Here is an 8,793-nt window from a genome sequence, read left to right as displayed (position 1 = left end):
TTATTCTTTTTCCTATGCTGTCAACTATTGTTACTGATTGTTAATAGCATTAATATTTCCATCACTTAATTTATTTCATTAATCCCATTCAAGTTTACCATTCCCAGCATATGAACTGTAAATAGCAATAATAATGCCATCAAGGTTAATATCAGTGATGCTGAAGGGTATTATGTAAAACACAGGCTGTGAGCGGCAGCGAGACAGGCGCCTATAAAACCTGCCCGCGCTAGCGGGGGGTGGGTTAAACAAAGGTCTCGCGCAGATTTACAGAATTGCGTTATCTTCTGGAAGAGGTGAAGATTTAATACCCAAAGCCTCCTTTAAATTTCCTATAATGTTCCTTTCTATCCCTTGACTGTAAAAATACAGCCAGAGACATCCATAAGGAATGGCATTTTTAGCTTAAATTATTAAAAGTCTAATAGTGGTTTCAGTTGGCATCTGAAAGCAAAGGCAGTGGCAACAATTTGTCCCCTTTTAAATCCTGATGTGCAGATGTTGGGGGTGACTCCGAGCAGTGCAAGGAAAATGTCTGTAACAGAGCACAGGACAAACAAAATTATGCGTGTCCCCTGAAAGCCAAATGCCAGGTGGAAAGGGGGAGGCAGCAACCAGGGGACCCTGACAAGCAAGACACCCACTGTGCTGTCCATGGCAGGGGTTTCTGGACACTGTTCCTGACAATTCCATGACACTGCAAACCCAGGGTTGCCCTGAGCACAGCACACGGTTGACTAAGAGAAGCAGCGATCCCATCAGCACTACCATATCTGCAGTATTTATTACCTCAAAAATGAAAATACATCTGCTACCTAAAGGCTTACCAGCAGTTAAAAGGCTAGAATACTTCTGCAGGAACAGCCATTCTCACAACTGGAAGGCTCACAGCACCGAGGGGACGCGGGTCCTACGTGTTCATCACCATCATATCCAGGTAACCCAGCATGTCAGTGCCCCTTTTCCCATGGAGGCCAAGGCGGGACGCAGACAAGGACCCCCCAGGGATATCCCTGTTACAGACCCAGCAACCTCAGGAAATACTTGCTAATGCTGCTTTGGAAAAAAGGGGGTAAAAAATATTCAACAATGAGAATTTAAATCCTACAATAATTTTGGGAGAATAAGGGAGCTGCTGGTAAAGAGACCACTGAAAACAGGGGTGGAGGGAAAAGTGGGGAAAGGGCTCTTTTTGCCCCTCTGGGCAAATCCATCCTCTGGGATGGATGTCTGGAGATAAAGAACATTGGCTTCCTGCGCCCAGCCAGCAGGATTGAGTATTCACACCACTGGATTTGGGAGGAATTTGTAAAAGAGACGGAGCTATAAAATACCTTTCTGCTCCTTTTTCATGGATGCTGCTGCTGAGGGTGCAGGAGTCTGCCAGGGCAGGGAATGGAAAAGGACGTTTGCCATGGAGGATGGCTTCGTCCTGCGCTGGGAAGTGGCCCATCCACACAGACCCTCCTTTCTTTGTTACATCTGCCATGCCTTGAGGAATTAAATTAGATATACAAGGGGGAAAGAGAGAGGGAGAGAGGGAGAGAGGGAGGGCAAGGGAGGGAGGGAGGGAGAGAGGGAGGGAGGGAGGGTGAGAGGAGAAAAAAGGCTCAGGCAGGAATATATTTCCTATGTCTGGATAAGGGGAAGGATTCGAGGTAATTGCTTGCTTTTCTCATTGTTCTCAGCTGCCAAGCAGAGATTCATAGAGTGTCTGCAAAGATCTCTCTCTTTTTTCTTTTCCTTCTAATTCTTCACCCCCCCCACCCCCGAACCCCCATCTGTCCCAATTCCTATCCCTCTCCTTCCTCCTGCTTATTCCACCCTAGGAGGAAAAAAAAAAAGTAATTTGTCTGTTTTATTTATGATGCAATGAAGGTATGCTGAACGCATCGGGATAACCTGACACTGGTCAAACTATCTGTCAGCAAAGAAGAACTGCCTTCATACTCCAGCGAGTGCATAATTTAACCATTTCTCTCCCGGAGGCCAATGCCAGCCCATCCATTCCCAACACGAGGGTTTGTCACTGCTCCCTCCACGATCAAACCCGGGGCTGTTGGCAAAAACCAGCATTTGACATGTTTTCAATCAACCCTTTATCTTCTCATTTTCGCTAGTCATATACAGATTGTCTGCATGTAATAAAACTTCTCCTTGGAAAAATAGAAAATTATTTAAGATATTCAGATCAAAGCCAGGTCCCAAAACAAGATGGAACACACAAATCTGCCAGCTAGGAAACCAATTCAGGATGGATTTAGGACCCAGATAGAGCCAGACAATTGGATGCTGAGTATGGGGAAGAAACAGTAATGCCTCAGGTCTGAGAGAAGTGCAGCTAATCCTTTCCTCCTGATGCACGGGGAGCAACGGCTTCAGCTCTGGGAGAAAATGCAACCCATCCAGTGAGCAGGGTGAGAGGGAAACAGGAGATAAAGGACGGAGAAAGACAGAGAGAAAAGCAGAAAATAGTAGCAAATAATATTCTGCAAGATTAGAATGCGAACCCAGAATAAAAAATTTAAAATAAATAAAATTAGCTGCATATGGTTTTACTGTTTTTTTTCTAATTTTAAAAATTCCAACCAAACAAAAATAATACACACAAGGCCTGTTGAAAAGGGATGGAGCAAAGAGGGGAAGGGAATTACTACTTTCATCCCACCATTATGAATTAGTCCCAATATCTCTCCATGACTCCAGTAGGGCACCCATGCTATGTGTGAGCACACTGGCTGAGCCGGTGCCAAAGGGGCCATTTCCAGCACGGACTGTGCCTGTGGCTCCCATCCCGAGGGGACAGGGACTCCCAGGCAGCTCCCTGTATCCCCACAGCTTTGCTGGGAGTGAGGGCAGCTCCTGGTATGAGACAGGAAAGGAGCGGGAGCGTTTGAACAGATTTGTGATATCACCATAACCACGGCCCCCAGGATCCGGCCTTGGCCGCGTGTTCCCGCAGTGGGAAGCACTGCCAGGTGGGACTGCCTGAGCCCGGGGCTGAGCACACCCGCAGCATTCTGATGTTTCATAAACGACAGAAGAAAGTATAAAATAAGTAAGAGGAGATTTTGCCCTCTAATGCGATGCATGCAAGAGGGATCAGGGCAGAACTCCAGGAAATGAGGGCTTTGACGAATAGCTGCTGCTCGGGATCTTATTTATTCCTGATACACCCAGCCCTCGCCGCCACAATCAGGAAAAGATTTTATGAATGGGAATATCTGTACAAGAGGGAATGTAACATGGAAGATAGATAATAGGAAGGGTCGGGTAAAAGCCAAGAGGTGGCTCCTGGGCTGGGTGGTGACACTGCAGGACACCCCAGGGCCACTGTCCAGGGCCACCGTCTGGGGCCAGCCGCTTCTTCCAGTGGCCAGGCTGCTCACATGGATCTATTCGGGAAGGAGGGATTGCAGATTTCAATTCTGGGTTTATTCTGCATCCCCAAGAAAACAGCAACTGGAATTCACATATATTTTCCTTTGTGAGAATATTTAGGAGTCAGTCCTTACAGCTGTTTGTGCACTCACCTATCAATATACAGGTATGAAACACACGTTAAGATAAAAACAAATATATTTGGCAAAACATACAAATAGAGACATAATTTGTTTATAGGGAAGCAATTTATAAATGATGAGATTCTGTAGCAGATCTATCAAAAACAGGCACCTGGTGCTGTTTCTCCTGTCATTCAAGGAAATCCCACATCCACAGAAAAATGATGAACTATCACGTTTTTCACACAAAAATTGCTCCCTAGTAATTAGTATATTTGGGAATAAAAAAGAAGTCCTTTTTACTTCCTTGTCCACATGTATTTTTCACTAGGGGATGAAGAAATACCATGAAATTACAAGCAGCCACACTCCTTTTCATTCACGACAATTTTAAATATTAAAATACAAGTGGAGGTCAAGCCAGCAGGCACAGATTTTGTTGTCAAATCACAACTAAAACCAAAATTAGTTAAAACAATTTAATTTTGCTCAGAGAAGGTACAATGAGACTGAAATATTCTATGCCTGCTTTTGACTTGTACCAGTTCTTAAGGCTGAGTGCTAAACCTGTGAACAGGACACCCATATCTAGAACAGTCACATTAATGTAAAGGCAGGAGCCCCAATAACATTATCCTAATTCCAAACAGCTTGAGTCACCTCCTTAAGTCCGCAGGTAAAACCTACTGAAATAAAATTCCGAGTCTTTTCGACTGACGAGGAACTGCACCGTTCTGAGCACTGATTTCTGTTTGGGATTTTGAAGTGTTTGTAATTTGTGTTTGCCAAACCAGCCGGGTTATTCCAGTGGGGAGATGGGATCGGCTTTCCGTCTGCCCGGGTTCTACAGAAATCCGACAACCCTACTCCAAAGCCCCTTGTTCAGTAACTATTCCACCATTCGGGGGTGCTTCTTCTTCACCTGCCTTGGCTTCACAGATCTCAAACCATGTATTTAAAAATGGATTGGAACATCCCAAAACAAAACTTGTTATTAACAATAATTCTCCCATCCGTCCTCCCCATAACACTGAGCACAGATACACCTATCGGAGGGAATTTACTCAAAGCAGTAATATTTTAACCAGTAACTTAGAACAAATGAAAATCATATTTCATAAAAATCATACTTTCAATTATGTTTGTTAAAACGTGTTTTGTAAAAAATCATCCTTGGCAAAATAAAAGAACTCTCATTCCATTTCAAAATGATAGATTTTTTTAAAGAAAAGTAGAAAATATTTGCAGAGGAAAACAAAGCCAAACCAAAAATACTAAAACATGTAGCAAAGAGAAACTTTAAAAATAAATTCACAATTCTCATCAGCAATGTAGCAATGTAAAAATTCTCTGGAAGATGGATTTCTATGACATCCAGACCTACATTTGCAGAGCTGGCTCTGAGGATATTTTTGTTTACGTGCTCCTTTGCTGTAATAAAAGCAAATAATAAAATGCTAGAGCTATTTACTGGAACACATCCATGGGGGTTTTTCCACCTCAGATGAGTGATGGCATAGACGGTGCCAGACCATTTCTACCCGGGTTTAAAATAACCCTAAACAATTTCTATAATCTGTTTTCAAGGGCAGCTTGTTGGTAATATGAGATTTTTTTTTTCCACAAACTCCAGAATACTTAATTCCTAAACTGTTTTATCGTTTGGCTGCCGAGTATTTCTTTCTCAGAGATGTACTTCAGAGCCTCGCACGGAGAGATCCCGAGACTTCCCTGGCTGAGCTCTTTGTAAGTCCGTCCCTTTCCCATACAGAAGCATGGAAGAAGCACACAAATAAAGGCTGCTTCCCAGTGCTGTGACAGCCCGTGCTTGGGGCTGCAAACCAAAAATAATTCTCTGTATTTGCCCCACTCTGCTGGCTTTTCCCTTTCTGGGATGTTGCCTTAATTAAGGCTTTTTCCTCTCTCATCTCCATTGCTATTAAATTTCAACCCAGACACGCAGCCTTTCCTTTTTCCACCCCTTTTATGATTCCTGTTACTGCAGCCCCCGGCCCCCCACGTCCCTCCAGCCTCTCGCTCCCCACATTGGATTTTTTCCTCCTTAAATCTCGGGCTCTTCCCGCTGGCCTTGTGCACTACCAGGGAATCATTTGCTTTCATAATTTACATTTTTTTTCTCTCCGTCTCTCAGGGTTTGGCAGGGGATGCTGCTGGACGCAGCGTCGCTGCGGGTGCTGTTCGTGGATGGCGAGTGCCCTCTGCAGGAAAACACCCCCAGCCAGGAAGAATCCTTGGAAATCAGGGGAAACAGGAGCAAAGAACTCCTGCTTGATTATGATTTTTATTCATTTCGTTCTTACACAGACCACCAGCACCGCTGGTCCCTGAGCTGAACTTCCCCAAGCTGCTCCATCCCTTCCAGCGCCACGGCCACATCCCAGTCCATTGCATACGGAACCAGATCCAAGAAGGGTTTTCCTTTCTCAGGTAATGGTTTCTGGCAGGCTCTAAAATCTCTGTAACATTATTTCAGGGCAGAGACACATTCCTGCTTTTGCTGCAGCAAAGCTGTGCAGGATGGATTTTTTATTAGTTTTTGCCAAAAAATAAGCTCCTTAGGAAATTCCAAATGAAATCCTGCTCACACCCCTGTCCAGAATGACAGCTTTTGCTGTGGGTGCTCTGCCCACGCTCCATCTTAAACAGCAAATTCTGATTAGGTTTTTATATATATATTGATAAAATCAATGCAAAACATTGGCTGGGAGAAAGCTCAAGTGGCAGATTTAAATCAAATACAAAATAAAAGAATAATTTTTAAAGCCCAACAAAGAGAACACTTTTAAAGCAAGTCTCTAACCAAGGCTTCCTGAAAGCCTTTTAATCAAAGGCCAGGTCCTACACAGGGACCCTGCTGCCATGGCCATCCCCAGCCATGACTCCATCGCCAGCCACAACCCCAGGCCGTGGATCTTGTGGCACAGGATGGGATTAGGAAAAACCCTTTCTCTAAAGGAAAAGCATTTTAAAGACCTCATCTTTTCCAAGAGCTAATAATGCCTGTGCAGCACAATAGGCATCGCTCACCGTGCCACGGGCAGACTCCCAGGCTCCTTTCTCTGTCTCCCCCTTTTTTAAGGATATCACTTATGCAAACCTCACCCGGCCTCTGCCTCGAGATTGTATATCAGAGCAGCAGGGGGGCTGACGAAGTGCTCATTTTTTTACATCAGTCTTATAAATTGCTCTCCCCATTAATTGTTTCCATGGAAACAATGCATTTGGCTAGGATGGGGATCCTGAAAAATTTTCAATGGGATTCTTAAAAATGCGCAGGAAGCAGGTGGGGGGTAGAGGAGGTGCTCTCAAACACCCTCAAAAGAGATCCAGCCTAAGTTCTACCAACATGTGCTGCTAATTGCTTGTGGCCCAAAGCTGCCGAGCCTGGAGTCAGTTGAGGATCTGAAAACATTATTCAAATGACCAGGAAAAAAAGCACCAAAAGGGCAAGTACAGATTACGTGACAGCAGAGATGAGAATTTCCAAACACCTCCTGGCAAAACACAGCCATGAGACCATGACCAAATAACAATTCTTTAATGTCACAGCCTTAACTAATAATTTAAGCATGAGCAGTCCTTGATAACCCATCAGATCCTCCAGCGAACGCGGTGCTGTGCGCGGAACCGCCGCGCTGACAGGGACAGCAGTAGCAACATGGCCGTGCACACCCACCTTCCCCTTCCCCACTCTTCCTACGCCTGAGAGGATTTTTCTTTTAATTTTTTTTTCCCCAGCAGGGAAAGTATTTGTATTACAGGGTATGAAACTAGTCCAACATGCAAGCTTATTTAATTTGGAAAATGTGTGGCTAAATGCCACTTGTTATGGGATTAGTTAACAGCTGCAAGTCTGCTACTGTGGAAAGAATTTTTTTTCAAGGGAAAAAAAAAAAAATTAACTGCGAGCTTCTATGTGCTGTCTCCCAACGGTCTGTGTGGATTTCTGAGTTCCATCGGGTGTCTCAGCTCTCGGTGGGGCTGCCCTCCTGCCCTGTCGGCTGAAGCCATCTACGCTCACACTCGCTCCTCCCAAGCAGCTCCAAGCGCTGTCAGCAGCGAGCCTGGGCTGCCGGAGCTGCCGGAGCTGCCCGGCATGTGAGAGGAGCCGGCCCAGCCCCACGGCGGGAGCAGCCGCAGCTCCGGCCCCGCTCCGCACGGCCCGGCCCCGCCAGCCTCTGCTCCAGTCACAGACACCCGCCAGCGTCAGGTTACTGGCAGCTCTCAGGTTATACCTCCGCCTAATCCCGCAGTGCAGACAGGCTCTAAATTACTTGTTAAAAATCCTGTCCTCGCCCTGAGTGTCCTCTGGTGTCCTCCATCAGAGTGCTGCTAATGAAGGAGCAGATCATCTTTAGCACATCAGTCACACAAGCCAAACCCACCAGTCACTTCATTTTCCATGACCTCCCTGCATGACCAGAACAGATATTTCCATGCAGATGCCCAGAAGCAAGTTCTAAATCATAACTTGCTCCTCCCAGTCCCAGAGTGCTTCTCATTAGTATCCCATTGCTGTCCTCTTTCCTACTCAGGAACACCTTATCTTAGAATCATGGAACGGTTTGGGCAGGAAGGGACCTTAAAGCTCATCCAGTCCCACCCCTGCCCTGCGCAGGGACACCTTCCACTATCCCAGGCTGCTCCAGCCTGGCCTGGGACACTTCCAGGGATCCAAGGGCATCCACAGCTTCTCCACAGCCCCAGTTGCTGTGTATTAACCACAGATCTGGTGCTTGGTTCCAGGCTCAGGAAAGGACACGGAGCCGCTCCAGGAGCTGGGAGGAGCAGCCACTGCCCAGGGAAGAAGCTGCCGCAAATCCTCGCCTTGTGAGGGTGAGGAGGAGGTTGGCTGGGAGGGGAGGAAACGCGCTGCTGAGCACAGCGGAGGCTGCTCAGACAGTGTCGCTGCTCAGACAGTGTCGCTTCCCATTCCAGGCTCTGCATCTCACTGCTGCTCAACCTACAGCACAACAGTCCGAAAGGTTTTCACGGCAAAAGCCATAACAAAGGAAATAAATCTGTTTGTCACCCCCTATGACAGACGTGACTCAAATTATCTTTGCAGAAGATGTATCCTAGTGGATCTACTGCTTGGGGGGCAGGAGGACTTTGTGCTTCTCGGCACCACATGCTTGAGGCAACCAAGTGGGCCACAGCAGGGAAGGGGACAAAGGGGTTGGCATCAAACCCCTGAAAAATTGCCTGTGCCTGCAGCTGTCTCAGATCAGTCATCTCTGAGCAGAAGGCAATGTGTGCTTCTCCCAAG

General features: G+C 46.2%; 1 long non-coding RNA gene across 1 annotated transcript; it reads left to right on the top strand.

Annotated features, from left to right (window-relative positions):
- The first annotated feature begins 5,484 nt into the window (after nucleotides 1-5,484).
- LOC140684892 (uncharacterized) lies at nucleotides 5,485-8,562 on the top strand. Its single transcript, XR_012057832.1, has 2 exons — nucleotides 5,485-5,951; nucleotides 8,271-8,562. It is a non-coding gene; the product is annotated as an uncharacterized lncRNA (long non-coding RNA).
- Nucleotides 8,563-8,793: the final 231 nt, after the last annotated feature.

This window comes from Taeniopygia guttata, chromosome 11 (assembly GCF_048771995.1).
Source record: "Taeniopygia guttata chromosome 11, bTaeGut7.mat, whole genome shotgun sequence".
NCBI lineage: Eukaryota > Metazoa > Chordata > Aves > Passeriformes > Estrildidae > Taeniopygia > Taeniopygia guttata.
The sequence above is the reverse complement of the archived record's forward strand: the minus strand, read 5'-3'. Positions and strand labels throughout refer to the sequence as shown.